Source organism: Orcinus orca, chromosome 8 (assembly GCF_937001465.1).
Source record: "Orcinus orca chromosome 8, mOrcOrc1.1, whole genome shotgun sequence".
In the NCBI taxonomy this organism is placed as follows: domain Eukaryota; kingdom Metazoa; phylum Chordata; class Mammalia; order Artiodactyla; family Delphinidae; genus Orcinus; species Orcinus orca.
The window spans coordinates 9,206,689-9,233,565 of NC_064566.1; the positions used below are offsets into that span (position 1 = coordinate 9,206,689).

The window sequence follows — 26,877 nt, forward strand, 5'->3', positions numbered from 1 at the left end:
ATGTATTTGGCATATAGTAAGTACTGGAAGTGTTAGCCATTTCTATTGAATACTTACTTTGTGTTAGGCATTGTATATGTATTGTACACACTTTATCTCTTTTGATTTCTATAACCCTATGAGGTGGGTATTACTTTCCTCAGACATAGAAACTGAGGCTCAGAGAGGTTAAGCAATTATGTTCAGGGTCACACAGCTAGTAAGTAGCAGAAACTGGAAACCCCGGCAACTTGGCTGGTTTCTGGTCCAGCCCAGAAAAGGCTCTTATTCATTTGCCCATTTGGGGGGTAGGGGTAGGCTCCAGGCCTCAAGTGAAGTGAACCCTTGGCCCAGGTTCAACCTTGTCAGCTGCTGCCAGCCCCTCCTCCCCAGTGTTACCCTGGGTTTTTTCCCCTCCTGAGTATTCACTTTTCCAGGATGATAATAAACAAGGGAGAAACGACAATCAAAGCATGTGCATTATAACTGCCTCACCCACTGTCCCTGACGGCTGTCCGGGAAGCCTGGAGGCCCCTTCCACCACCCCATCCAGTGGGCTGGCTGCCCCCCAGCTTCGGAATGCAGGCCAGCTGAGGCCTCTGGGGATCCTCTCTTGGGGAGGACCTGGGAATGTGAGGGGGCTCCAGAGAGGAGTTTTGGGCAGGAGAGTTGGTCCCAACCGTGGACAGTCTTCCTCATCCCTTCGCCTGCAGGCCTCCTGGGCTCCAAAGCTGAGGCTAATTGGAGCCCAGCTGGAGCGAGAACTCGCTAACCATGAGCCGTGTGAGCGGAGCACTTGCTCTGTCCCACCCACCAGCGGCGCCCCGCCCAAGGGGAAGGAACTGAGGCCTCCACGAGTTTGGACCACTGGCTCTTTCCTCCGGAGATTATGGGGGCCCGAGGGAAGAAGGAAGTAAAAAGCAATCTATGGGGAAAACCAAAAAGCGAGCCCGGGACAGGGCAGAGGTGGATGCGGCGTGGCCGGTGCCGGGAGGGAGAAGGCAGCAGGGGAGGAGCAAAGCCCCAGGAAGGGGGACGATTTGGAACGAGCAGCTGGGAGCGTGTCAGGGCGTGCGGAGGGAAGGAAAGAAGAGAGGACCTCCAGGGAGCAGGGACTGCGCCGAAGGGCTTTGAGGGGACTTTAGCCCCGCTCCCTATCTAAGTCCCTCCTAGCGCCCCAAATGAATTTACCACCTAAATAAAACAGCATTCTTGCAACTTCAAGTTCTTCCGCTCCAACCAGAAACCAGGTGACACCCTTAAGCCCCCCATAATGTAATCATGGGGCCGCCATTTTCCAGGGAGTAAGAGAGCCTTCCGGAGACTCGCGGTCCCGGAGAAGTGAGAGGGAGCATGGGAGGGAGGGACGGGATGGGGGGGGCGGGGCGCACAGGACAGTCTCTAGGGAGCATCTGACGCCACGCCCCATTCGGCCGAACTGCCAATTGCCAGGCCGCATCCAGGTCCCCGTGACTCGTTGCCAGGCAGATTTCTATCCGCCTCTGGGCTGCTGCGAGTCACCAGCCCAGCTTTGGCCGAGTGGGGTAGGGCGCGGGGCACAGCGGGGAGGAAAGAGGGGAAGGAAGACCGGGGGTGGGTGTGGGTGAGGGGCGTGGTGCGTCGGGAAGTTGCTGGAGGCCAGGTTCACAGCTCCCAGGGAGGGCGCGGCCGCGGGAGCTAGCCACCTTACTCCGGTGGGTCCCTAAGTCCTAAGCCTTGCAGGGACATGAGCTTTTCCCTTAGTCGATCGACAGCTTTGTCCTCTGAGAAACTGCTGTGCTGGAGGGTGCCGGGGCCCTGTATGTTAATTCTTTGGGATATTTACATTTAAAAAGAGGACTTTGGGGCCCTGAGATGTGGGTCCCTCCTGGTGGTTATTTCAGGCCTTTGGGCAGGCCGGCTCTGGTATTTTGGGCCTGGAAAGCCTTTCAGCAAAGCCTCACAAACAGCATGGGTAGGTGCCCACCTTGCTTTCCCCTCTGGGGGCCTGACATGGCCCCTCGCCTGTAGCCCGGCATTCAGACTCTTGCCTTTTTGTTTTTGTTTCGTATGGCCACGCTGGGCGGCTTATGGGATCTTAGTTCCCCGACCAGGGATCTAACCCATGCCCCCTGCAGTGGAAGTCCAGAGTCTTTACCACTGGATCGCCAGGGAATTCCCGTCCCCTGCCTGTCTTAAGGTCCCCCACTCCAGGCCAGGTGAGGGAGGAGGCTTTTGACACCCCCTGGCTTTCCAGCCAGTGCCCTGTGGCCTGGGTTTGGGGTTTTACCTGGGGGTGTGGTCTCCACCAGGGCGCAGGGCCACCATCCTGGCCTCCATCCTCTGGCTCGGTGGCCGGGCCGTGGGGAGGGCTGGAATGTGAACAGGCGGGAGAGAATAATGCCAGGGCTTTTTCTGCTTGTAAGAGTGCAAGTTCGCTCACAACTTGAATTTCAAGTGGGCCCTTCAGGCAGATTAGGGATGTTAAGTGAGAGAGTGGAGGCATTCGGTGTGGATTGACTAAATTCCTAGAAAATAAATTCTAGGAATTTAGCTGCGGGAGGGAGAAGTGTCAGGTGGGCACTGTCGGTGCCACGCGTGGCTGGGGTTGGAGCTGCTGCTCCAGGAGGCCTGGAGGGGGAGAGGTGGTGTTTTTCTTTCCTTCTTCTATTTAAACACCCTGTGTTCCAAAAAGTACTTGTTTCTTGAATCTTATCTAAGAGACAAATGAATGCTTTTAGCTAAAGTTTAAAAAAATTATTATTATTTGAAAAAACTGAGCTACAGTTCTCTTACGGAGGAGAACCAGTCCCTCCAAATAATGTAACTGCCCTTTGGTAACTGCCCTTTGTTTGAAGTAATTATTGTCCCTAAAAATGGGAAATTACACGTTACTGTTTATCAAAAGGAAATAAACACCTTGGGCTAACAGGATTCTTGCCACTGGATGGTGATTCCAGACCTTGCCAGCAACCCAGGGAAACAGCCTGCACTGCATGTTTTGCTCACACACACTTTCGGTGTTTTGCGATTTTTTAAAGGGGAAACGTCTGGAATCCGTGCGTCCCCCAAAGATTGCTTGCCCTGTTCTTGTTATGTAATCGTGGAGAACTGATAGGGCTTTTCTGGTGGCTGAAATAAGTACAGGAAAAAACACGGGGGGTGGGGCGTGTCTGCCGCTCCCTTTGCTCTGATGTGGATGGGCCCCTTCTCACTAAGTGAGTGAAGAGTTGGCCAGGGATGCTTTATAGAGACAGCATGTAGGTTCACAGAGGGAAGATAAGGTCTTGGAGGTGGCTCTGGGCGTGTCTCAGCCTTTCGGGCTCCACCCAAGGCCCCAGGGAGTCCTCGAGCACTCCCCTATTTTTTTTATACTTTTATGAATTTTATTCAATAACACCTGTATCGATTCACGTAATTACCACCACAATCAGGAAAACCTCCCCACGCCCTGAAACCCTTAGCGCTCCCTTTATAGTCACACCATCCCTCGATTCCCTGGCAACCACAAATCTGTTCTCCCTCAGTATAGTTTTGTCTTTTTGAGAATGTCATATTAAAGGAATCGCACAGATCATGTGGTCGGTAACCTAAGACTGGTTTATTTCATTCAGCATAATGAACTTGAACTTTATCCAAGTTGTGTATATTGATAATTCATTCCTTTTTATTGCTGAGTATTATTCCATTGTATGAATGTACCCTAGTTTGTTTATCCATTAAACTGTTGAAACACATTTGGGTTATTTCCAGTTTGGCACTCCCCTCTTTTTAACTCTGGTCCTTGTCCGCCCCTGCAGCCTCAAGCCGGCCTCTCCAGCCACACCCAGCTCTTTCATCTCCTGCTCTCTGGCCCCCTGGCTTTCAACAAGCTTCTCTCCCGCAATCCTTTGGGTTTCAGCTTAGGGAGCACTTCCTCCTGGAAGTCTTCTTCCCCTGACACACAAACAGCGCCCCCCGTCCTCCCCCCACAGTCTGTGCACCCGCGTTGCTCTGTACTTTCCTGTTCTCAGCACTGTTCACATTAGATCATCAGTAACTGGTTGCTTGTCTAGCTGCCTCCGCATCAGACTGTCAGCTCCGTGAGGGAGGGAGGCGGTCAGCTCATCCACCATCATATCGCCAGCGCAGTGCCAGGCAAATGGTGCACAGCTTGTGGCAGAAACTCCATCAGCCCTCCTGTCACTGTCTTATCACTTAATACCCTTCCCCTTAGCGACACAGACTCCTATTTTCCTTCTGTCCATTACCGCATATTTCCCTGATCTCCAATGCATTCTCTTAGACTTTGGGTAAAAACAATCCAACGAAAACAAACAAAATGAAATCCAAAAGCAAACCAAAGAAACAAACACCAGAAATGATTCCCTAACAAGTTATTACGCAAGTTGTGCAAATCAGCTGCTCTCCTTGAGCTGTTCATGGGCCTGACCTAACTTCAGTAAAGGATGGAAACTCAGCAAACTTCAAAATCCACACTTTTCCAGCATGTGGGACTGCCTTGTTGGGGTGGAAAAGGAGGTAAAGCAAAAGCTTGGAGACTCAATCTTGTAATAACCTATAATGGAAAAGAATCTGAAAAAGAAATATATATATATATATATTTATATATGTAATGGAATCACTTAGCTATACATCTGAAACTAACACAACATTATAAATCAACGATACTTCAATTAAAAAAAAAGGCTTGGAGACTGAAAAAGTGAAGAACTGATCTAAGAAATGTGGGGTGGCTGCTTCAGAGGGGGTGCTGAGTGGGGAAGAGACCTGTGGGGCTTTGGTGGGAGACGCAGGTAGGTCACGGGTGGGTTGGAGATGGCCCCCACCAGAATTACAGCAGAGATTTGATGGCCAAGAATTGCAGTTGATGAAGGGGGAGGGGAAGAAAGCTGGGGTGTGAAGGAGGAGGAGGGTCCCCAAATCTGGTCAGTTTGGTCCAGTACCGGTGACGGACACCTGAAATGTCAGTTAAGTCTGGAAAGCGTGACCTTTGATTATTCTGTTCCCAATTGATTATTTTGTTTGTATTACAAAATGCATCTTTCGGATGCGATTCTTTTTTTTTTTTTAATATTTATTTAGGGACTTACCTGGTGGTCTGGTGGTAGAGAATCCGCCTTACAATGCAGGGGAGGCCAGTTTGATCCCTGGTCAGGGAACTAAGATACCACATGCCGCAGGACAACTAAGCCCGCGTGCCACAACTACGGAGCTCGCACACCTCAACTAGAGAGCCTGCGAGCTGCAAACTATAGGGCCCACGCACTCTGGAACCTGCGCGCCACAACTACAGAGCTCACATGCCCTGGAGCCTGTGGGCCACAACTAGAGAGAAGCCTGCGCGCTGCAACGAAGTGCCCGCGTGCCGCAACTAAGACCCGACACAGCCAAAACCAAAAATAAATAAATAAATCTTTAAAAAATATATTTATTTGGCTGCGCCGGGTCTTAGTTGGGGCACGTGGGATCTTTGTTACAGCAAGTGGGATCTTTAGCTGTGGCATTCAGGCTCTTTTAGTTGTGGCATGAGGGATCTAGTTCCCTGACCAGGGATCGAACCTGGGCCCCCTGCATTGGGAGCACAGAGTCTTAACCATTGGACCACCAGGGAAGTCCCTCGGGTGAGATTCTGATGCCCTGACCAGCCTTTGTTATTTATTATTTATTTATTTATTTATTTGGCTGCATTGCGTCTTCCTTGCTGCGCGCGGCCTTTCTCTAGTTGTGTCGAGCGGGGTTTACGCTTTGTTGTGGCTTCTCTTGTTGCGGAGCATGGGCTCTAGGCGCGCGGGCTTCAGTTAGTTGTGGCACACAGGCTTAGTTTCTTTGTGGCATGTGGGATCTTCCTGGACCAGGGCTCGAACCTGTGTCACCTGCATTGGCAGGAGGATTCTTAACCACTGAGCCACCAGAGAAGTCCCTAGGCTTTGTTTTATTAAGGGAGCAATACAAAAAAAATCACCGTCATTTTTCTCCCCCATCCCTTCCTTCCTAGTGAGATTTGTGACCAGAAATCCCAGCCAGGATGTGCAGAGTTGTGTTTTCCCCCTGAAGCAAGGTGGGGCTGACCCTCTCTCCATGGCAGCTCACTGCCACCCTCCACCCAGCTGTTCTTTCTGAGCTGGACAGACACAGGGACAGTGGCTCCGATGCCAGTGCAGACTGTTGCAGATTGAGACAAAGCCCTTGTGTATTTTGCTGGGAAGCACTTGGCTGTGAAATAGTGACATGTGAGCAGGGGAGCACATGTGGTGTCTGAGCACATGGCACTCACATCCACGCCTTTCAGGGCGTTTCCAAGTCTCTGTTGAGGACAGTGAGGCTGGGGTTTGCCAAATGTGTTTATCTTCTCAGGTTTGGGCAAAGTCCTTCTAGAAAGTAGATTTGAAAAAAGAAAAAAAAAGAAAAAGGAAGATTTGGAGGCATTGAGATCAGAAATCTCCTGGGGAATTGTGTATTTTAAAGCAATGCCATGTGTTTAAGCAATGTACACCTCGAGTTGCCAAGAGAGAAACACCATTGCCAGCCCCATGCAGACTTGTGCAAATGGTAGCTGACCCAGGTGCCTTATGCTGGTTCCTTGTTCACAGAGCAGGCTCCTGAGCTGGGAAGGACTTGCCAGCCGAGAGCGAGAAGAAAGCATTATTATTTTAATAATTAAGAAATTTTTTATTCAAGTATAGTTGATTTACAATGTTGTGTTAATTTCTGCTGTACAGCAAAGTGATTCGGTTATACATATATATATATACACACACATTCTTTTTTAAAAAAATAAATTTATTTATTTATTTATGGCTGCATTGGGTCTTCATTGCTGCATGCAGGCTTTCTCTAGTTGCGGCGAGCGGGGGCTACTCTTCGTTGAGGTGCACGGGCTTCTCATTGCGGTGGCTTCTCTTGTTGCAGAGCACAGGCTCTAGGCGCGCGGTCTTCAGTAGTTGTGGCACACGGGCTCAGTAGTTGTGGCTCGCAGACTCTAGAGCTCAGGCTCAGTAGTTGTGGCACACGGGCTTATTTGCTCTGTGGCATGTGGGATCTTCCCAGATCAGGGCTTGAACCCGTGTCCCCTGCATTGGCAGGCAGATTCTTAACCACTGTGCCACCAGGGAAGCCCCATATATGTACGTTCTTTTTCATATTCTTTTCCATTATGGTTTATCACAGGATATTGAATATAGTTCCCTGTGCTATACGGTAGGACCTGTTGTTTATCCATTCTCTACTGAAAGGATTATTTACTATGTGAAGTGGTGGGTCAGGAATCTCCCCGTTGATTCTCTGAGTTCAAAGTGGAAAAGAAATGAAGTGGAGGTGATTCTTTAGCTTGAGGTCCAGTCCATCAACTGGGCATGGTGGTTTTAAACCCACTTGGATGTTATAAGTCATCAGACCTCTGCAAAGCTGCTCACACCGCCCTGCGTTTCTCCCTGTCTTGCTCTCTGAGGTACAGCACGTGGGTCTGGGAAGAACAGGTTCAAACCTGACACTGATCTTGAACAGAGCCAGTCTTCCCTAGCAAACATGACTTTCCAGAATAATTAGATTACCTTTGCCTCCCAGCACCCGTGTGAACTGGCATCACATGACGCTGGCTGGGTCAGGGTCAGCTGGGGCATCCCTGGGGCCTCTGAGGGATGATCTGAAGGCCTCAGGAGAGGCTGCCCGAGCCTGAAATCTCTCCCTTACTGGCTTTTTAAGGATGTCCGCCATTTCACTATTATTGAGTCATTCCTCTGTGTGTACCCCAGGGCCCGCTCCTTGCCATCATTCTGTGGAGGCAGGCTGTTCTGGGTTACAGGATTCCCTTAACCCTCTCTCCTTAAACTGTATGTTTAATCTCTTGAGTAAACCACAAATTCAGTTCCACTTTTTCTTTTTCCAGTTTTATTGACATGTAATTGACATGTAATGTTGCGTTAGCTTTAGGTGTACAAGGTAATGATTTGATCTATGTGTATACTGTAAAATGATTACTATGGCAAGCTTCGTCTCAGTGCTGCTTTTTCAGGTTAGACCTCTCTGGAGTCACTTCACCTGTCCTATTCCCTGTTCCATTCAGCTCAGACCGGAAGCAAAGCAGAAATCAGGTGCCCTGGTGTCGGGGACAGACGGGCAGAAGGAGGGGAAGTGAGGATGCTGAGGAAGGGCAGGCTCTCACATAGCTCCCAGCACAGTCAGGGCTGCTGGGCCTTGCTCTGGCGCCAGATGACACTTGAAGGGAGAGACGGGCTCCCCGCTTTTGGCCAAGGTGGAGCAACGCCTGCTCCTCCACGAGCTCCTTTCCTCTCTAATCTTCCTTCCTTCCACTCACTTTCCTCTTACTCTCTGTCCCTCTGTCACCCTACTTGTTGGCTCTCAGCCATCATCATTCTAAGTGGCCCCGTGCAGGAAGGGAACTCTCCTTGGTAGCCCTGAGGACCCAGGCCTCCTAAGGCAGACAGAGCTTGGCTGTCCCCTTCCCTCCTTCCGTACTTGGTTCTCAATCCCTTCACAAGGCCTGGGGAGTGGCACTGGAGCTGCCCAACTGCAGACACCTCTTCCTTTTTCCCTGGCCTAGAAGAGCTGACCCTGCCTCTGGGCATATTTTGTCAACCCCCCAGCTTCTCTCCCAGAGACACGCGCGCAGCAACGAAGAGCCAACGCAGCCATAAAAAAAAAAAAAAAAAAAAGACCATAGCATATTGTTTTGCAATTTGCTTTTTTCCCCTTAACAATATGTTTTGGAGATGTTCTGTGTAGGTAAATACAGATCTGCTTCATTCTCCTTCACTGTTGTGAAATATTGCATAGCCTAGATGAAATATTGTATGTTGCATGTTGTTTCCCGTGTCTAGGAACACCCTGGCACATGCCATTTTGAGCACATGTACAAGGATTTCACTCAGATACCTAGCAATGGAATTGCTGGGCGAAGGAGCACATGCATTTAACATTTTAATAGCTGCTCCCAATCGCCCTCCCAAAAGGCAGTATCTATGTACATTCTGGGTATGAAAGCCCCTGCTTTCTCTATACCCTTATTTGTTTTTATTGAGCTCTTTTATTTTTTACCAATCTGTTGGTCAAAAAAACATGATTTCATTGTTAAAATAAAAACTTCAGTTCAATCTTCCTGGCCAGGAAACTGTGAGCGATTCACATTAGTAACATAATAACATGTACAGTAATAACACTATTTAACCACTGTGTGCTTTGTTACTATTTTACAGGGAGTGAGTAACTAAGCCGGTCTCTACCCTTTTGCAGGGGAATCTCGTTATGTATCAGTTTTCTCCACACACTTCACTGTACCTTTTAGATGTAAAACGCCAGCGTCTGGGGTCTTGCAGGGCCTCTGGGGAATGCCCCACCCAGTCCCCCATCCTCTCTTCTCTGGAATGGCTCCAAAGAGTTCTTTGGCCACAGCCTGCCCTTCCTTCACGTCCGTTCCTGCCACACAGTTCATGCCCTGGAATGATGATGCCAATTGTCTGGTCTGACACAGCAGTGCATTCTCTGCTCCCGGCCTCTGGGTTTCTCCTTTGATCAGCGTGGGACACGTCAGCAGAAGTCGTTGGTTTTGTCCCTTGCTTGACTTAGATGATGCCAGGCTTATCTTCTGGTACATCAGAAGCTGAACCACCAGCTGGATCCTGCCTTAATCTTTTCCAAGCTCACACGTCATCTAGTACAATGTTTTCCACAGAGGAGTCCCTTTTATTTATTTTTTATTTGTTTTGGCCACACTGTGCAGCATGCGGGATCTTAGTTCTCTGAGCAGTGATGGAACCCTGCGCCCCCTGCAGTGGAAGCGTGGAGTCTTAACCACTGGACCGCCAGGGAAGTGCCGGGGAGTCCCTTTTGTTTGTTTGTTTTTGTTCGTTTGTTTTTTTGCGGTACGCGGGCCTCTCATTGTTGTAGCCTCTCCCGTTGTGGAGCACAGGCTCCGGACGCGCAGGCTCAGCGGCCATGGCTCACGGGCCCAGCCGCTCCGCGGCACGTGGGATCTTCCCGGAGCAGGGCACGAACCCGCGTCCCCTGCATCGGCAGGCGGACTCTCAACCACTGCGCCACCAGGGAAGCCCGGAGAGTCCCTTTGAAAAGGAAAAGCTTTAAGAGCATTTAAATTTTTACACCATTTAATTTCATGACTCTTTCTCTTCCCCATCTCCACCTCGATGTCTTGGGTTCCTTGTTCTATTTTTCTCATCCTCTGTACTCAGGAAGACACCAAAATGGTGGCTGTGAAAGGATTTTTCTCCCTGAAAGTTTCCTCTGGACACTGTTCTCTGTTACTAACAAGGCACACCTTAGAACCACTTAGTGCCTTAATATTAATCTCTGGGGATTGAACTGGACTCACCACTCAGTACGGCTGTATTTAATAGTGGCTTCCTTCCGAGGCTTACATTTTTAGAGAGGTCATAGGATTTTAAGGCAGGGTGACTTGTTCTGATGGTTTCAGGTTAATTTCCTATTTGTATCAGATTAATTTCCTATTTGTATCAGAAAACCATTTGCTTGCTGGTTTGACTATCTCCTTTCCTAAAGTCAATTGAGACCGAATTTGGTTTTTACCCCTTTATCCAGTCCAGCTACCACAGAACCTTTGTTTTGCCAGTGCAGTAATATTATTCTCTCGTTTCTAAAGTGCTCTAGTTCAGGCTATGAGTTCTGCCAACAGGACAGTGCAAGGCAATCGATATAGTTAGCAAAGAACCATATTTTCTTCAGGATAACTTCTTCTTTTGGATATTTTGGTCACTTTGCCTTGGACTTTGTTTTTCTTTCATATTTTCTAGTATATGCTGGGAAACATAAGTGGATGGTTTAATAGTTTTGCGTGTGGGTTCTTGAACCAGGTGGCCTGGGTTCAAATCCCAGCTCTGCGACTTCCTAGCCGTGTGACCTTGGGCAAGTTACTTAAGCTCTCTGTGTCTCAGTTTTCATGTCAGTGGTTGTTAAAGAAATGCAAGTATCATTCAGTCAAAAAAATATTCCTTCCTTCCTTCCTCCTCCCTCCCTCCCTCCCTCCCTCCCTCCCTTCCTCCCTTCCTTCCTTCCTTCCTTCCTTCATTCCTTCCTTCCTTCCTTCCTTCCTTCCTTTGTCAGTCATCTATTCAAGCCACAAACTTTTCCAGAGTGCCTGGGACAATGTGCTAGGCTCTATAAACAGGGATACAAAGACAAATAATCCATGGTCTCGGCCCTTAGGAAATTCTAATGAGGGATGTGCTTGTTACTTATGGTGAGGATAGATCACCTGGAAGAGGAAAGCATGAATAAGAAAATTGACCAATTTGAAGTTGAAGATCCAGACTCATTCTTTCATCAATCTCCAAGTTACTTTCTCCCGAGAAAGAGTAATTTCTTGGGCTGATGTTCAACTTGAGCAAACACCTGAAAGGAACAGCCTGTGGAAGCTACTGATAGTAACTCTGTTCTCCACAAACTGGTTTCCATGTTGTTGCCAGACAGGATTCTGGCATTGGCCAGGGAATCCCGTGCTCAGGTAGGCTTCCCTTCCTCAGGGGACCCCCTACTCTGAGATGGTGGTGACCCTTGCGTTGGAGATCTACCACATAGGCTTCAGGAACTCTTAGTGGAATTCAATCCACTGGTTAGAGCTCCTGCCGCATGGCATCCGGGTCAGTTGTGGTACAGAGAAAAGATGCAGAGTGGACAGTAACACACCCTCCTTTCTACACGTTCCTCACTTGACAACATCTTGTTCCTCAGTATTGAATTGCACCTTATCTCTTTTCTTCTGCCACCGCCAAACCCTTGAGGCCAGGGACTGGGTCTGCTGTACTGATGAACCTGAGATGGCATTGTCCCCTTTCTATGAGGGTCACTGGACTTTCACAGAAGGATGTCTTTCAGCTGATGCCAGCTCCCTTCTTAAGATCCTGTTATCTCTCCTACAGGCAGAGCTTCCTAGTGATGGGTGGGCTGGACTGAGATGCGGTGGGGCGTAAACGTGGGGCTCCTCGTTTTTTTTATATATTAGGCATTTGAGAAACGTTAATTGGTTGGGTGATTTGATGTGCGACTGGTAACAACCCTTGTCCTTGTTGTTAGAATGCACCACAGCCATCAGCCCTGGAATGCAAAGACCAGAATAAACTTGAGGAAGCCACCAGCCAAGCCCGGGCAGAGTCAGTCTCCACCCCAAACACAGGTGAGAGAAGTTTCGTGGGCCCCGAAAGAATGATAACTTTAATTGTAATAATGATACCTCCATCCAGACATGAGGCTCATGGGAGCCTGTGCAGATGACCATGCCTCCCTGGACCTGAAGCCACACTCAGGAGAGAGCTGGCTCGGAGCACCAGGGCCCCCCCACCTTCCTCTCTAGGACCTAGAAATTCAAGTCTTCCTCTCTCCTTTCAGCTGTTTGAAAAGCCTGTGGAAAACACAGAAGAATTAGAAGAATATAATTGACTCCTTCTAAAGGAGTCTCAAGGGTTTCTTTGTATGTAAGGCTGTTAACATGTGTGGCATATGAGGAACATTCACACGGCTTACAGGACAGTATCTGTTGAATTCAGGGCGGGGCAGAGACCAGAGACTTAGAACTTAAGGATTAGTAGCTACTTCTAGTGAAGATCCGCAGAGTTGAGGAAAAAGTATTTTGGATCCTGTAACGGAAATGCTTTCTCCAGAGGGGAGACGCCCACGTGAAGGGGGAGATGAGAGGAAGTAACTGTGGGAAGTGGAAATCCTGGTCATGGGGATCTTAATTTGGGCCATAGTCAGGGTTGGGGCTCACTGTATTTGAGGTAGTTGCGAACATTTAAAAATCAGGAGGTTTCCAGAGAATCGGGAACGTGGTCAAGAGGAATAGCCTAGCTTCTCCTGAAATGTTGAACTCGCCACCGAGCCTGCATCTCACGTGGCACCACCAGCTGGAGCAGTCACTGTTCGTCACTGGGGAGTATTGGGGTTTCCTGTCCCTTCGCCCCCACAGACGCCGCCCCCCCACCTCCTCCATCCCGGCATTAGCCTTATCCCTCCAGGGGTTCTGTGCATACCCTTCCCTCACCTCCCTCAGTCACCCCTGCTCTCCTCAGCACCCCACCTCTATCTTGGCATCTCCTTTCGGCAAATAGATACGCTCTCGCCCTTCCCCCTTTAAAGCAACCCTCCTTCAGCCCCTCCCGCCCTTGCTGTGGTGTTGTCCTTGTAGAGCCAACCTGCTTGGAAAGGTCACCTGCTTTCTCTATCACCTCTTCCTCGTGTCCCACTCATGCCAGTGCCCCACCCACTGCTATGGGGCTTCCCCCGTCTCCACCCAGAGGGGTTCTTGCTCATCCTTCATTCTGCCCAGGGTAGTCTCAGGGCATTTGGTGCTGTGTCCTCTCCCTCCTGGAATCCCCCTCCTCCCCTGGCTTAGTGATTTCTCTCTTTTTTCTTTCTTTCTTTTTTTTTTTAAAGACTTATTTTTTTTGAGATTTATTTGTTTGTTTGTTTGTTTTTTGGAGGCGTTGGGTCTTCGTTGCTGCACGCAGACTCTCTCTAGCTGCAGTGAGTGGGGGCCACTCCTCACCGCCGTGTTCGGGCCTCTCACTGTGGTGGCCCCTCCCGCTGCGGAGCACGGGCTCTAGGCGCGCGGGCTCAGCAGTTGTGGCACGCGGGCTCAGCAGTTGTGGCACGCGGGCTCAGCAGTTGTGGCACACGGGCTCAGTAGTTGTGGCACGCGGGCTAAGCAGCTGTGGCGCACAGGCCTAGTTGCTCCGCGGCATGTGGGATCCTCCCGGACCAGGGCCCAAACCCGTGTCCCCTGCACTGGCAGGCGGACTCCCAACCACTGCGCCACCAGGGAAGCCCTCTTTTTCTTTTTTTCTGACCTCACTGCACAGCTTGCGGGATCTCAGTTCCCCGACCAGGGACTGAACCCAGACCACAGCCGTGAAAGTGCCAAGTCCTAACCACTGGACCGCTAGGGAATTCCCTAGTGATTTCTCTTCTGTCTGCATGGTTAGGACGACCTTCCCAGGCCCCTTATGGCCTTGTCTCTTCCTGCGAGCTCACAAGTGGCAGAATTTCCCGAGGACCTGTCCTGGGCTCTTTATTTTTCTCTTTCTGGACTCTCTGGGCAACCTCTTGGGGCTGCTGATTCTCAAGCCTGCTTTCCAGCACTGGGCCCACCTGCGCCTCCCCTCACCCTGCCAACCGGACCCCCGTCGAGTTTTCTCTGCCTCTGATCAGCTCTGTAACCATCTGGTCGCCACACCAGCACCCCCCTCCTTAACATCCCTGACATCTTAGGTTTTCATTATTGACTGCAGTTGCCACCATTATTTACGGGTCCGCCTGTCTTAGACCTTTTCCTCCACAGAGGGAGTGAGCTTTAAGTAGAGGCCAGTCTAAAAGAAAAATCGGATCATGTTACTCCCCTGCTTATAATTCTTCAGAGGCTCCTCTTGGCTTTCAGGGTGAAGTTCATGTCTTTGTCTTAGCACCCAAGGCTGCCATGACCTGCTGACATTTCAGCACCCACGGCTTTCCCATGTGCACCTGTCGCCCCACGCATACCAGAGCGCTTGCTGGTACCCAAATTCATGATGTTGGTCCCTGCTCCTGTCTTCACAATTCTCCCCAACACTCTTTCTGCCCCCCGTTTTTCTGGGCCTTTGAGTCACTACCTCAGACCCCCTGAGCCTCTGGGTCTGGGCTCAGTGCCCTCCTGCGGTGCCGGGCACCCCCATATCAACTCCCACAGTACTGGGCTTCTGCTAGACTTCACATCCCCTGGGGACCTGGGAAGGTCCCCTGCACAGTATGCCTGGCACATACAATAGAGAGATGACGGCAGGAGCTTCTGACTGGCTTCCCAGCTCTCACGTGGCTGCATACTCCTCGTCCTTTTGGGAGCAGCTTAGACTCTCACAGTGTTTGCGTTTCCAACGCAGCACTTTTTTCTAGTACGATGTACTTCAACATTTATTAAGTGTCTCAAGATTTAAAGACGATTGGGATTTGACCCCTTTCCCCAAAGGACCTGTTATACACCGGATGCATCACATCTATTCACTCAGTAAGCATTTACCGGCAGCCAGCACAGAAGGAGGTAGAATTCATGCAGCCAGGCACGGGGATTCACATAAAGTCTGCGGAGCTTAGAAGAACTCGCTGGGGCTTTTCATCTTCGCGAGCTTTGCTTTCAACGACAGGAGAAAGATTACAGCTGTCCTTGCTGGGACTCCTCTACTGGCCAGGTTACAGGCTTTTCCCTGATCACAAACGTTTCCTTTGAAACCTGCTTTCACGGCCCTCACTTTCATGGACTTTGAAGTCGGAATTTCATGTAAACCTGACTTCAGCTGAAACGAACATTTCCTGCCCCCCTCCATTGGCCTCGGGCTTTCTCTACTTCAGCTTCTCAAGAGGTTTCTGCCGTGTCCCTTAATAGTTAAAAACAGAACAGAGCTTGGGGTCGGCTTTCTCACAGCAGCACTGCTGTCAGCTGTTGTCATAAAGAGTCATTTTGGTAAATAAGCAGAAAATCAGTGTGTTTGATCAGAGAGCCGTGGCTGGACTTTGAGATAAGACCGTGAGGTTCAGACCAGTGGGGCTTTTGCTCCAGACCTCTATCTGGCCACGTGGTGTCTTAAGTGCCTAAGAGGGTTTTGAAAGATGAAATGCTGGGAAGTTGAATCTATAAATGTCCACCCCCAAAGTCACAATGTTTGCACGTCACACTGTCTGGCATTGAGAGCTGGGTAGCCTCGTGGTTAAGAGCTCCGCTCCGGAACTGGACTGCCGGGGTTTCAATCCTGTTTCTGCTACTCTAACCTTCTGATGGGACAGGTTCTTGTTTCCCCATTTGTGAAATCAGGATGATTAGAGTATTTCCCTTGTGTGGTGGTTGTGAGGATTAAGCCAGTTAGTAGCCGAGCAGGGCTTAGACACAGAGTAAGCACTCAGTAACGTGACCTCTTGTAATTATGCCCCTTTATCAGCTCCACACAGGATGTTAAACACAATGACTTTCTCTGGGTCACCAGAGCCGTCATCAGATCTCCCCACCTTTGCTGGTCCACAGCATCCCTGCTCCCGTTGTTTCAATCCTCTTTCCTTCTCTGGCCGTCTTATTCAAGTCCTCCCTCTCTCTCTCTCTCTTTTATTGGCTGTGCTGCATGGCTTGTGGGATCTTAGTTCCCTGATCGGGGATCCAACCTGGGCCCCTGGCAGTGAGAGCACCAAGTCCTAACCGCTGGACCACCAGGGAATTCCCAGTCGTATCTCTTTCATATGTTCTTTCTGCCTGGAATAGGCTTCTGTTTCACCTCTGCCCCTCCCCCCGTGTTCTGTCTCTCTCTGTTGAAGCCCTCTTGGCGGATTACGTGCAGATATTCCTGCAACCACCACTAACCATGGGGAAACTCTAGGATGATTTTTTTTTGTTTTTTTTTTTTGAGTTTGTATTTATAAATCTCTAAAGCCTTTATTTATTTATTTATTTATTGCATATTCGGGATCTTAGTTCCCTGATCAGGGATCAAACCTGTGGCCCCTGCAGTGGAAGTGTGGAGTCTTAACCACTGGACCGCCAGGGAAGTTCCTCTAAAGCCTTAGAGAGCCCTTGCCAGTGGACTAACCTGTGAGATTGCCACCTAATTTTTTTTTAATTGTAAAATATACATAAGATTTAGCGTTTTAACCATTTTTAGGTGTACAGTGCAGTGGCATTAAGTACATTCACATTGTTGGGCACTCATCACCATTCTCTGTCCCCAGAACACTGTCATCTTCCCAAACAGAAGCTCTGTACCCATTAAACAATAACTTCCCCTTTTCTCCCTCCAGTTCCTGGCAACCACGATTCTGTTTTCTGTCTCTGTGAATTTAACTACATTACATGCCTCATATTGGTGGAGTCATACATTTGTCCTTTTTAAAAAATATTTATTTATTTATTAGTTTTGGCTGCGTTGGGTCTTCATTGCTGCACGCGGGCTCTCTCTAGTTGCAGAGAGTGAGGCCTACTCTTTGTTGCGGTGTGAGGGCTTCTCATTGCAGTGGCTTCTCTTGTTGCAGAGCACGGGCTCTAGGCGCACAGGCTTCAGTAGTTGTGGCTTGCGGGCTCTAGAGCGCAGGCTCAGTAGTTGCAGCACACGGGCTTAGTTGCTCCGCGGCATGTGGGATCTTCCCGGACCAGGGCTTGAACCCGTGTCCCCTGCATTGGCAGGCGGATTCTTAACCACTGCGCCACCGGGGAAGCCCCATACATTTGTCCTTTGATGGCTGGCTTACTTCACGTAGCATAATGTCTTCAGGGTACGTCCATTCTGTAGCATGTGTCAGAACCTCCTTTCTTCTATAGGCTGAATTTTATGTATAGGTCACATTTTGCTTATCCAGTCATCTGTCAATGGACATTTGAGTTGTTTCCACTTTTTGGCTATTGTGAATGGCACTGCCGCGAACATTGGTGTACAAGTATGAGTCCCTGCTTTCAATTCTTTTGAGTGTTATGCCCTGTGGTGGAATTGTGGGATCATATGGTCCATCTCTTATGCAAGGTTGACTTTATAAATCAAGATCAGAGCTTGAACACCTGGTGGGAAAATTCTCTCTTTACCTCCCTTCTCCCCGACCCCCACCCACCCCAGGCCCTCCCACGGACTTTATCTCCATCAATGTCAACTCTACCCTCAGGTGCTTCAGGCTAAAACTCGAGTCATCTTGGACTTCTCGAATTCTCTTACAACTCATGTTTAGACAATGAGCAATTCCCATCGGCTCCATCCTCTGTACCCAGAATCGAGTCATTTCTCACCATCCCGAACATTGCTGCCGGATCCAGGCCACCACACCGCTCGTCTGCATTATGACAATTGTTTCCTAACTGGCCTCCCTGTTTCAGTCTTGGTCCCCCTCTGGTCTCTTCTGAGCACAGCAATAAGTTCAACCCGTGAAAAACATTAGTCAAATAATGTCATTCCTCATTCCAGCATCTCACTCCCCATCTCACTCGAGGCAAAATTTAAGTGCTTGCAAAGGTCTGTTGGCCCTCACTGCTCATCTGACCCCACCTCTCCTTCCCTCATCAGCTCAGGCCACAAGTGTCCCCTTGCCGTGCCGCCTCAGGGCTTCTGAGTTTGTGGAGAACTATGCCTAGAATGTTCTTCCCTTGACAAACTCTTCGCCTTCCAATGTCACGTCTCTAGAGAGCCCTTCTCTGAAAACTTAAAGTAACAAGCCCTTGCTCTCCTGATTCCAGGCGTCACCCATGCCTTTTACCCACTTACTTATCACAGTCTGACACATACGCCCTCCCTAATCTGCTCCTTTCCTTCCTCCTCACTAGAATGTAAGCTTCATGATGTCAGAGGCTTTGTTTGGTTTCCTGTCATATCCTCAGTGCCTGTAACAGTGCCAGGCACACACTAGGTGCTCAGTTAGTATCTGTTCAATGAATGGATGGATGGTGCTCTGAGGTCCCCACCTTAACGGCCCACAGATGTTCCTAGTCTCTGAGAGTCATGCAGACGTATGAAAGTCCCATGGCTACCAGGCTCCAGTCTCATCCTTCTGGCCCAGGGCAGCTTCAAAATGAAGCAAACTGGGTTGATCACTTTTTGCAGCCCCCTTTAGCCTTAGTAGTTCTTGTAAATGCCCCTGATCACTGCAAGGATTTATCCTATAACAAACAGCCCTTCAAAAACCTGTGCCAAAAAAACCCAAAACAAAACAAAAAACAAACCTGTGTCGTATCTGAGTTCCCCAAACTGGACTCTGTGGGCATCTTCTCAGGGGCTCAAGGAGTCTACACAAATCAAATAGTGTTTTTACATTTTGATGACAATCTGAGGGAAAAAAAGTCAACAAATTCTTGGTCTTTCGATGACTGCCTTACAGCTGAGGAGTGTCATATGAGTGGTTCCAGGGTGGTTGCATTTGTGTGTGTGGTATTCTTGGTGCCCAGGGATGCCCTGAAGTGATGGTCTTTCATTTTTATTTGTTCAAACTGGGGTCGCTGGTTCGTGAATGTCTTCTTGCAAGTCCATGATAATTTTTTTTTCCCTGTAAATGTGTCTGAAAGATATATATTCAGACTGCACAGCTAATAACCCTGAGCTACTGTGCAGGCTGAAATACAACACCAGGCTAGAAATCTTCCAGGCTCCAGGCCTCGATTTTACGTGGGTCTGAGTCAGCCTAGGGCAACAGGGTATGAAGCAGAGGCAAGAATATTGGTCTTAGAGTCAGGAGACTTGAGGTGGCACCAATCTCGGTCTCTGAACTAACCGTGTGACCCTGGGTTTGTTGGCCCACCTTTGTGGGTTTCATTCTTCCTCTATAAAATGAACCAGAGAATCTGAGTCTCTTCCAACCCTGACAGTCTCTTTTGTGAGATATGTTGGGGAGAAATGCCCATTTGGACACCAGGAAAAATACATTGTCGGCACCAAACCCTGGCGCCACCAGGACTGGCCATGAGGATAATAGTGACACTTACTGAGGTGTCCGTTCAAGGCTCGTCTTCTCTGAGTGGACTTTGCTGCGGATTCTACCTAGAAATCCCGGCTCCATCTCTATCCTTCTTACCCTAGTTGATTTTTCTTCATATTCTTCTCCTGTGCTTTTGAGGAAATCTGACCTTTATTAAGGTTACTTCTTATTATCTGTCTTCTCCTTCTAAAATTAAACGCTATAAGGGAGAGGTTTTTTTTTTTTTTGCAAGACTGTGCTCCAGTGCCTTGGAATGGTGTCTGTCCCTTACTGGGTACCTGATCAACATTTTCTGAATGATTTGGGCACCTCCTCTGCTTTGGGTCCTGTGCAAGGTGCTTTACATTTTAATCAATAAGTGCATGAAGTAAGTATTATTATTAGCCTTGTGTATTGGCTGAGAAAACTGAGGCTTCACAAAAATCAGGTAACTTGCCTGTAAGTGTCACAGCTGAAACTTAAACCTGGGTAAGTTGCACACCTTGTTGTATTCATCCTTAGCTTTGGCACCTCTCAGCCAGGAGGGCTCTAGTGCCAAATGCATGAAGCACAGAGGGGCTATTCTGTGGCTCCGGTTTTTTTCCTTCTTTTGTGCAGCTCTGTGTACAGGGAAGGGGAAATTAAACTCTCATTTATTGAAGAGACTGTCTTTTTCCCATTGTATAGTCTTGGCTCCTTTGTTGTAAGTTAATTAACCATAAATGCATGGTTTAATTTCTGGGCTCTCTATTCTGTTCCATTGATCTATGTGTCTGTTTTATGCCAATGCCATACTGTTTTGATTACTACAGCTTTGTAATATAGTTTAAAATCAGGATGTGGGGTGCCTCCAGCTTTCTTCCTTCTCAAGATTTCTTTGGTTATTTGGAGACTTTTGTGATTCCATAAAAATTTTGGGATTTTCTTTTTCTATTTCTGTGAAAAATGCCTTTGGAATTTTGATGGGGATTGCTTTGAATCTATAGAGTGCTTTGGGTAGTATTGATGGAAATCAAACTCTCAGAGTCCTCCTTGACTGCCTTTGCTTGCTCTGACTGCGCAAAGAACTCACTGTGCAGAATTGCAGAACTGGGTGGTTTGTTAGCTATCCTCTGGTTCCACCAATCCCTTCATTTTAAAGTGGAAGAAACGGAGACCTAAAACAGCTGAGTGCCACATAACTCCTGTATTGTCTTGATCTATGGACTGATTCATGAGCTTTCAGTGGTCTGGGTGGTAAACCAGAAGGCCCTTGGCAGCAAAGCTGGGAGCCTGCACAGTGTCAGGGGCCCACCCCACCTTGATACTATGGCCATCTGCTGGCCCCTTGGGCCCTGGGCCTTCGGGGTCTTCTGTTACTTGGGTGCTGTTCAGTTTCCAGGGAGCAGACACTGGCTGAGGGCCCTGCCTCTGGTCAGACCACCCCACCCCAAAATGACAGACATTTTGTCTGTCAAAATGTCATCTTCTTGGTGTTCAAATGTTCCAGGAGGATGGGTTTCAGGACCATTCTGTGGGCATTTTCATGTCTTCCTGTTCCTGACATGTTGTCCCTATCTTTTCCCTCCTGGGTCTCTTAGGGGTTAAATGCTACCAGGAAGAAACAGGGCAAGTTCTCCCCCTTATGCTGAAAGTAAAGAATGAGGAATAGTTTCTGTTCATGAATAAGCTATTGCTTATTGATGTTCTGATCACAGAAAAAATGTTCTTGTTCCTGTTTGTTACACATGAAATTGCAGCGAACAGTACAAGACTGACTATAATTAAGTACTTGAGTGATGTGGTCTCTATTATACCAGGTGTAGAAATTCAGGGGAAAGAGTCTTGGAGAGGGATGAAATGGTCACGTAATAATAAAAATGAAATAAGAACTAACCCTTATCAAGTGCTTTCTATGTGTCGGACACAATACAAATGTTTTACGTGACTTGAACTCATTTAATCTTCTCAATAACCCTGCGAACCCTGTTCATCTCCATTTTCCAGTGGAGGAACCTGAGGCACAGAAAGACTGAGTAATTTGTTCAAAGTCATACAGAGCTGGAAGTGCAAAGCCAGGATTTGAATCCAGACAGCCTGGCTCCAGCGTCTTTTCCCTTAAATACTGCACCTAATGGCCTTGATGGAGGCTTTGTGAAGGAGATGAGACTTGAGCTGGACCTTGAAGAAGCAAAGGTCTGACAGCGTGGGGACCTATCTGAGTGATGGAGTGGGCATGGCAGACCCCAACAGGGAGGAAGGGACTGGCCTCACTCGGCAGAGTGCATGTACTGGGGAGCAGCAGGGAAGACGGCGGGGCAGTAAGTTGGGAACAGATTATAAAAGGTCTTAGCATCTAGTCAGAGGGTTTAGACTTGATCTGGAAGGACCCAGCCTTTGAAGTGTGCTGAAGGATGACTTGCTAGAAGCAGAGGTTTGGGGAGGTTTTTTTGGTGGCAGTGGTAGGTCTGAGGGTAGGAGGTGCGGAGGCAGGAATGAGGCGCCGGAGGGTCGAGCCTAGAATGCTGGTCTCAGCTGGGCCAGCTTGGGAGGGAAGATGCATGCAGAGTGGGAGAGACAGGGGACAGACCGGAAGGGCTCTCACCACCTGAGATCACCATGATGCAGTGACATTCTGGGCAAGCAGGGGCCCCGCACCCCAGAGCTGCACACACCTGGCCCAGGAGTGGGCCAGGTGGCTGCCCCAGCACTAAGAAGTATGCCTGAACTGCCCCGCATCTGTCTGCCCTGCTACACCCTCAGAGCACAAAAGGGCTGCGCTTCCCCTGCACCCTCCAAGTCCTGCACACCTTTCTCGTGGCCACCCCAACCTAGGACCCCACAGGGAGGGGAATTCTGGAAATTCCACATACAGAGCAGATTCACTTTTCTTTCACTCTTCTCTTTCCCTCCTCAGCGATTTGACTGAAAGGGCTTCCACAGATGCAGCATAAATTTTCTCAGCGAATCAGTTGTAGCCAAACATCATATCTGAGGATCTCCCACCCTCCCTGCAAGTTCGTAATAAATCTCACCTCTTCTCTGAACTTCCTGAAGTTTCATCTGTGCCACTCCCATCCGGGGCACGTGGTTTTCTACAGCTGCATCTTCTGTACGAGTTTGCTTGGGCCTCCAGGACCAGATGGCTGAGCAGCAGACATTTGTTTTTCACGAACCTGGAGGCTAGAAGTCCAAGATCGAGGTGTGGCAGGGTGGGTTTCTCGAGGCCCCTCTCCTTGGCTTATAAATGACGGTCTTTTCCTGTCTCCACGCGGTCGTCCCTCTGTAACTGTCTGTGACCTTATTTCCTCTTGTTATAAGCACACCGGGGTCATATGGGGTTAGGGCCCACCCTAGTGATCTGATTTTAACTTAACTGCTTCTTTAAAGACCATCTTCAAATGCAGTCACTTTCTGAGGTACTGGAGGTACTTCTACATGTGAATTTGGGGGGCAGGGGCCACAATTCAGCCCATAACACCTTCCTTCTCGTGCAAGTTACCTCAGGGTGAAGGGTCAGCCCAGCAACTACCCAGGCTGCGCTGTTCTTACATCCAGTCCCTCATGAGGGACAGCCTCTGGGCTTTTCTGTGAAGGGCGTTATTTACTGAGGCCCGGTTTCCTACGCAGTGTCGTCGCAGTGTCGTCCTTCTCCAGGCCAGGAGCTTTCTCCACGCAGGCATTCCAACTTGGTCAGATCCGAAAGTAGTAAATCCAGGGGAGATTTTTTTTTTTTTTTTTTTTTTTACTGTGTGCAGAATTCCTGGCATAGCAGAGGCTCAGGAAGGAAGGCCCTGTTTGGGGCCAGAGATCAAGGCTTTGGAGGCTTACCCCTCTGAGAAAGCGTTAGGCCCTCCTCTCACTAATCCTGTTTGCTCCATTAGCCTCTGAATTGATGTACCTAGAATGACGCACTTTGTCACAACCAATGATTTAATGTAACCCTTGAGCTTTTTTTTCTCCCACCCTTAGAGTACCAGTCACTGGGGGATCTAGAAAGGAGTAGAGAGGCAAGATTGGCAAAGGGGAGGGTTCTGTGGCTCTCAGGGTCCAGGACAGGTCACTGGGTCCAGTCTGCTCTCCCAGCGGGCACCCGTGGGGGCCAGAGGGCTGCCCGCCTGGCAGGAGGTGGGGGTCTGGGCGAGGTGAGGCTTCCCAAGCCCTGCCTACTGTCCTCCTGCTGGAAGTGGGGAGGGAGCGGGTGACAGCCTTCTACAGATCCGGCAGAATCAAGCCACAAGGGCACCGGGCATCTTACTCCCTCTTCTCCAGATTCCAGCTCCCAGGCACCGGCCAAAGTTGCCATCGCTTTTTATTAAAGTGAAAAACACTTCACTGAAGTGAAATATTTGAGATATGAATATTCTCCAAAGCCATTTTGGAAATTTTTCAAGAATAGTTTCTTAGGCAAAACGGGGAAAAGGACAAGATTGCACGCAGGGCTGGATGACCCACTTGGAGAGCCGGTTCTAGAAAGAGGACTTTGATTTGATGCTACGGCCTCACGCAGAGGGAAGGAAGGGAGCGGGAGGCTTGGGTTGGAGGGCTGGAGGCCTGGCCCTTCTCCAGGGTGTCCTCCTTGGTACGTGACAGGCCCTTGGGGAGACACCTTAATAAAGGGGTCGCGAGCAGCCTTCCTTCCGACCCTCCTGGTACCCAAGACAAAAGTGTTAGCCTGAAGTGACTCTTTAGGTAACTTCCTAGCACATTTACCCCTTTACAGACCCCAAACTACGCAAGTAAATGGACCTCTTTTAAAAAGATAAAGGTATTAAAAACATCCAACTATCTTATTACGGTAAGTGCTGAAGGAGATGCACTTTGTAATCTTAGCTGTCACATTAGTGAAACACTTTTATCCCAAAAGGCCTGGGAGGTATTATTTTAAAGCTATTTTTGTACTAGTGTAGACTTTCTTCTTTTCTAAACATGGCTAGAGGTGGTCAGTTTGGGAAAAGTAGAAGAGGAGAGAAAAGGAAAAGAAGAGACACTTTCCTACCAGCGCTCTCCGGAGGTCTAGAGGCCGGTAGAAATGGCCTGAGTGAGAGCTGAACCAAGGGCCCTGGGTCGGTGGCGGAGGCTGGGAGGGGCACTGGCAGGGCCGGAGGGGTCGAGTTTTGGTGTGAGGCGGCCTTGGGGCCTGCCCCACCCCCCTCCCAGCCCCTGGGCTCTTGCTGAGAGGAATGGAATGTGTGTGCGGACCGGACCTGCCAAGCCGAGGCCTCTGAGAAGTCAGGAACCTCCTTACCTATTGCCAGATGTTGTTTCTGGCAGGTAACTCTTCGGAGGCCTGAGCATGGGGGAAGGGAGACCCCTGCAGTGTGCAGGCGCAGGGACCTGAGGGATGACTGAGGGCAGGTCCCGGCTCAGCTCGGTACCCAGGCTGCTCAGGAAGTGTCTGTGGACCGACTGTCAAGTTCACTTTTGTTGGGCAGCTCCCACACTCCTGGCACATTGCATTCCTCCTCTAGTGTGATCCGCACAAGAACAGGTGAGGAAAGTCTCACGTCCATTTCCAGACAGGGGACTTTGGGATCCGTACGTTCTGTGACTTGACTGAGGTCGCACAGCTAAGAGGCCGTGACATTCCCAGCTCTCATGCTGAGGGGGCATAAGAACCACGGGGGAGCCGGTTAAAAACGTGGGCTTCCCCGCACCACTCAAGATTCTGATTTTGTCATAGCATTTTTTTAAAACTGTGGTAAAATACACAGAATAGAAAATTTACCATGTAACCATTTTGAGTGTATAGTTCAGTGGCATTAAGTACATTCGCATGGCTCTGCAAGCATCACCACCAACCATCTCCAGAACTTTTTTCATCTCCCCAAACTGAAACTCTGCCCCCATTAAACAACCACGCCCCTCCCCTCCCCCTCCCCCAGTCCCTGCTGGCCTCCGCTCTACTTTCCGTCTCTGAATTCGACTACTCCAGGGACCTCTGTAAGTGGAATCGTGTAGTCTGTGTCCTGTTGTGTCTGGCTTATTTCACTGTCACAGTATTTTAAACAAGGGCCCCTGGCCATCCTCATGTAGGGGTCTGGACCTCTCTGAGGAATTCCGGCAGAGGCTGGGAGGCGGGTGAGGGGAAACGCCTTCCTGGCACAGGCTTTGCTGGCTGAGTTTATATGCATGGGAGGGCTGGGATGAGTCAGGGAGTGCTGGTGGAGAGGTAGGAAGTGGGAGGTGACGGTATGGTGTCAGAGGGACCCTGGGGTGGGCAGTGGCTGGTTTCTGGCAGGCATTGCTTAGGGTAGGGTGTTGACCAAGGCCTAAGAGCTCAGGGCGGGAGGACGGGAGGGACAATTGTGTGGACTGGTCAGTTCAGGGAAGGCTCCCCGTTTCTTCTTAGCTTCTCTTTCTCCTAACTGCTAAGGAGGATGGAGGTGAGGCGCGCATACACTGCGCCTGCGCACGCATCGCACTCTCCCGCCCCGACCTGGCTGCGGTCTGCCTGGCCTACTATTGGTTGCCTGGCCCCGGGCCGGTCTCCCTCCGTCTCTGTACCTCTCTTTCCCCATTTATGACATTTATAGTTACAGTACCAATCGCATAGGTGTGTCGTAAGGATTAAATGAGAGAATTCCTGCAAGGGCTTAGAACAGTGCTTGGCACAGATTAAGCGGCCAATCAATACCCAGCATAGCGCAGAGGTTTCTGGTGGGGCTGTGATTTGCCCCGACTGTTTGTTTTTTTCACAGTAACGCAAATACAGACTCGGAGAGGAGGTGGAGGACTTGTAGCCGCAGGGTGTACTGATAACACGGGTAGTGAGGGTGGGCGCTGGTGGGTGGTCCCCTTGCCAGCCTGAGCCCGTGCCACGTCTTCTGCTTGGTTTCAACCTCTCTTTCTCTCAGCCATATGACTAAGAGGTCGTCGGCAAACCGGGAAGAGGGTTCTTACCAGAACCCTACCATGCTGGCACTCTGATCTCAGACTTTCAGCTTCCACAGCTGTGAGACAGATTACTGTCGTTTAAGCCACCCCGTCTATGGTATACAGTGTTTGTCATACCAGCCTAAACCGACTGAGACACAAGGGATGGGGCTAAACATCCTACAGTGCACAGACCCGTCTCCCACAGCAAAGAATTATCCAGCGCAAAATGGTTTTATTTTTTATTTTATTTTGGCTGCGCCAAGTCTTAGTTGTGGCACGAGGGGTCTGTAGTTGCAGCATGCGGACTTCTTAGTTGTAGCATATGGGATCTAGATTCCCGACCAGGGATCGAAACCGGGTCCAGGCCCCCTGCATCGGGAGCGCGGAGTCTTACCCACTGGACCACCAGGGAAGTCCCAGCACGAAATGTCTGAAATGTCGCTTCGAGACACTCTGCTCAATGGTAGCTTTTTTTTTTTTTAAATATTTCTTTATTTGGCTGCACCGAGTCTTAGTTGCGGCACACAGGATCTTTAGTTGCGGCATGTGGGATCTAGTTCCCTGATCGAACCTGGGCCCCCTGCATTGGGAGCGTGGAGTCTTAACCACTGGACCACTTAACCACCAGGGAAGTCC

General features: G+C 49.4%; 1 long non-coding RNA gene and 1 other non-coding gene across 2 annotated transcripts in view; one reads left to right on the plus strand and one right to left on the minus strand.

Moving 5' to 3' along the window:
• Positions 1-5,499: 5,499 nt before the first annotated feature.
• On the minus strand, positions 5,500-5,572 carry TRNAG-CCC (transfer RNA glycine (anticodon CCC)). Its single transcript has one exon. It is a non-coding gene; the product is annotated as a tRNA-Gly (tRNA).
• Positions 5,573-8,631: 3,059 nt separating this feature from the next.
• LOC125965163 (uncharacterized) overlaps positions 8,632-26,877 on the plus strand; it is a 38,308-nt gene continuing 20,062 nt past the window's right edge. Inside the window, exon 1 of the long non-coding RNA XR_007478744.1 lies at positions 8,632-12,124. This is a non-coding gene — a long non-coding RNA (uncharacterized LOC125965163). The remainder of the gene's footprint in view (positions 12,125-26,877) is intronic.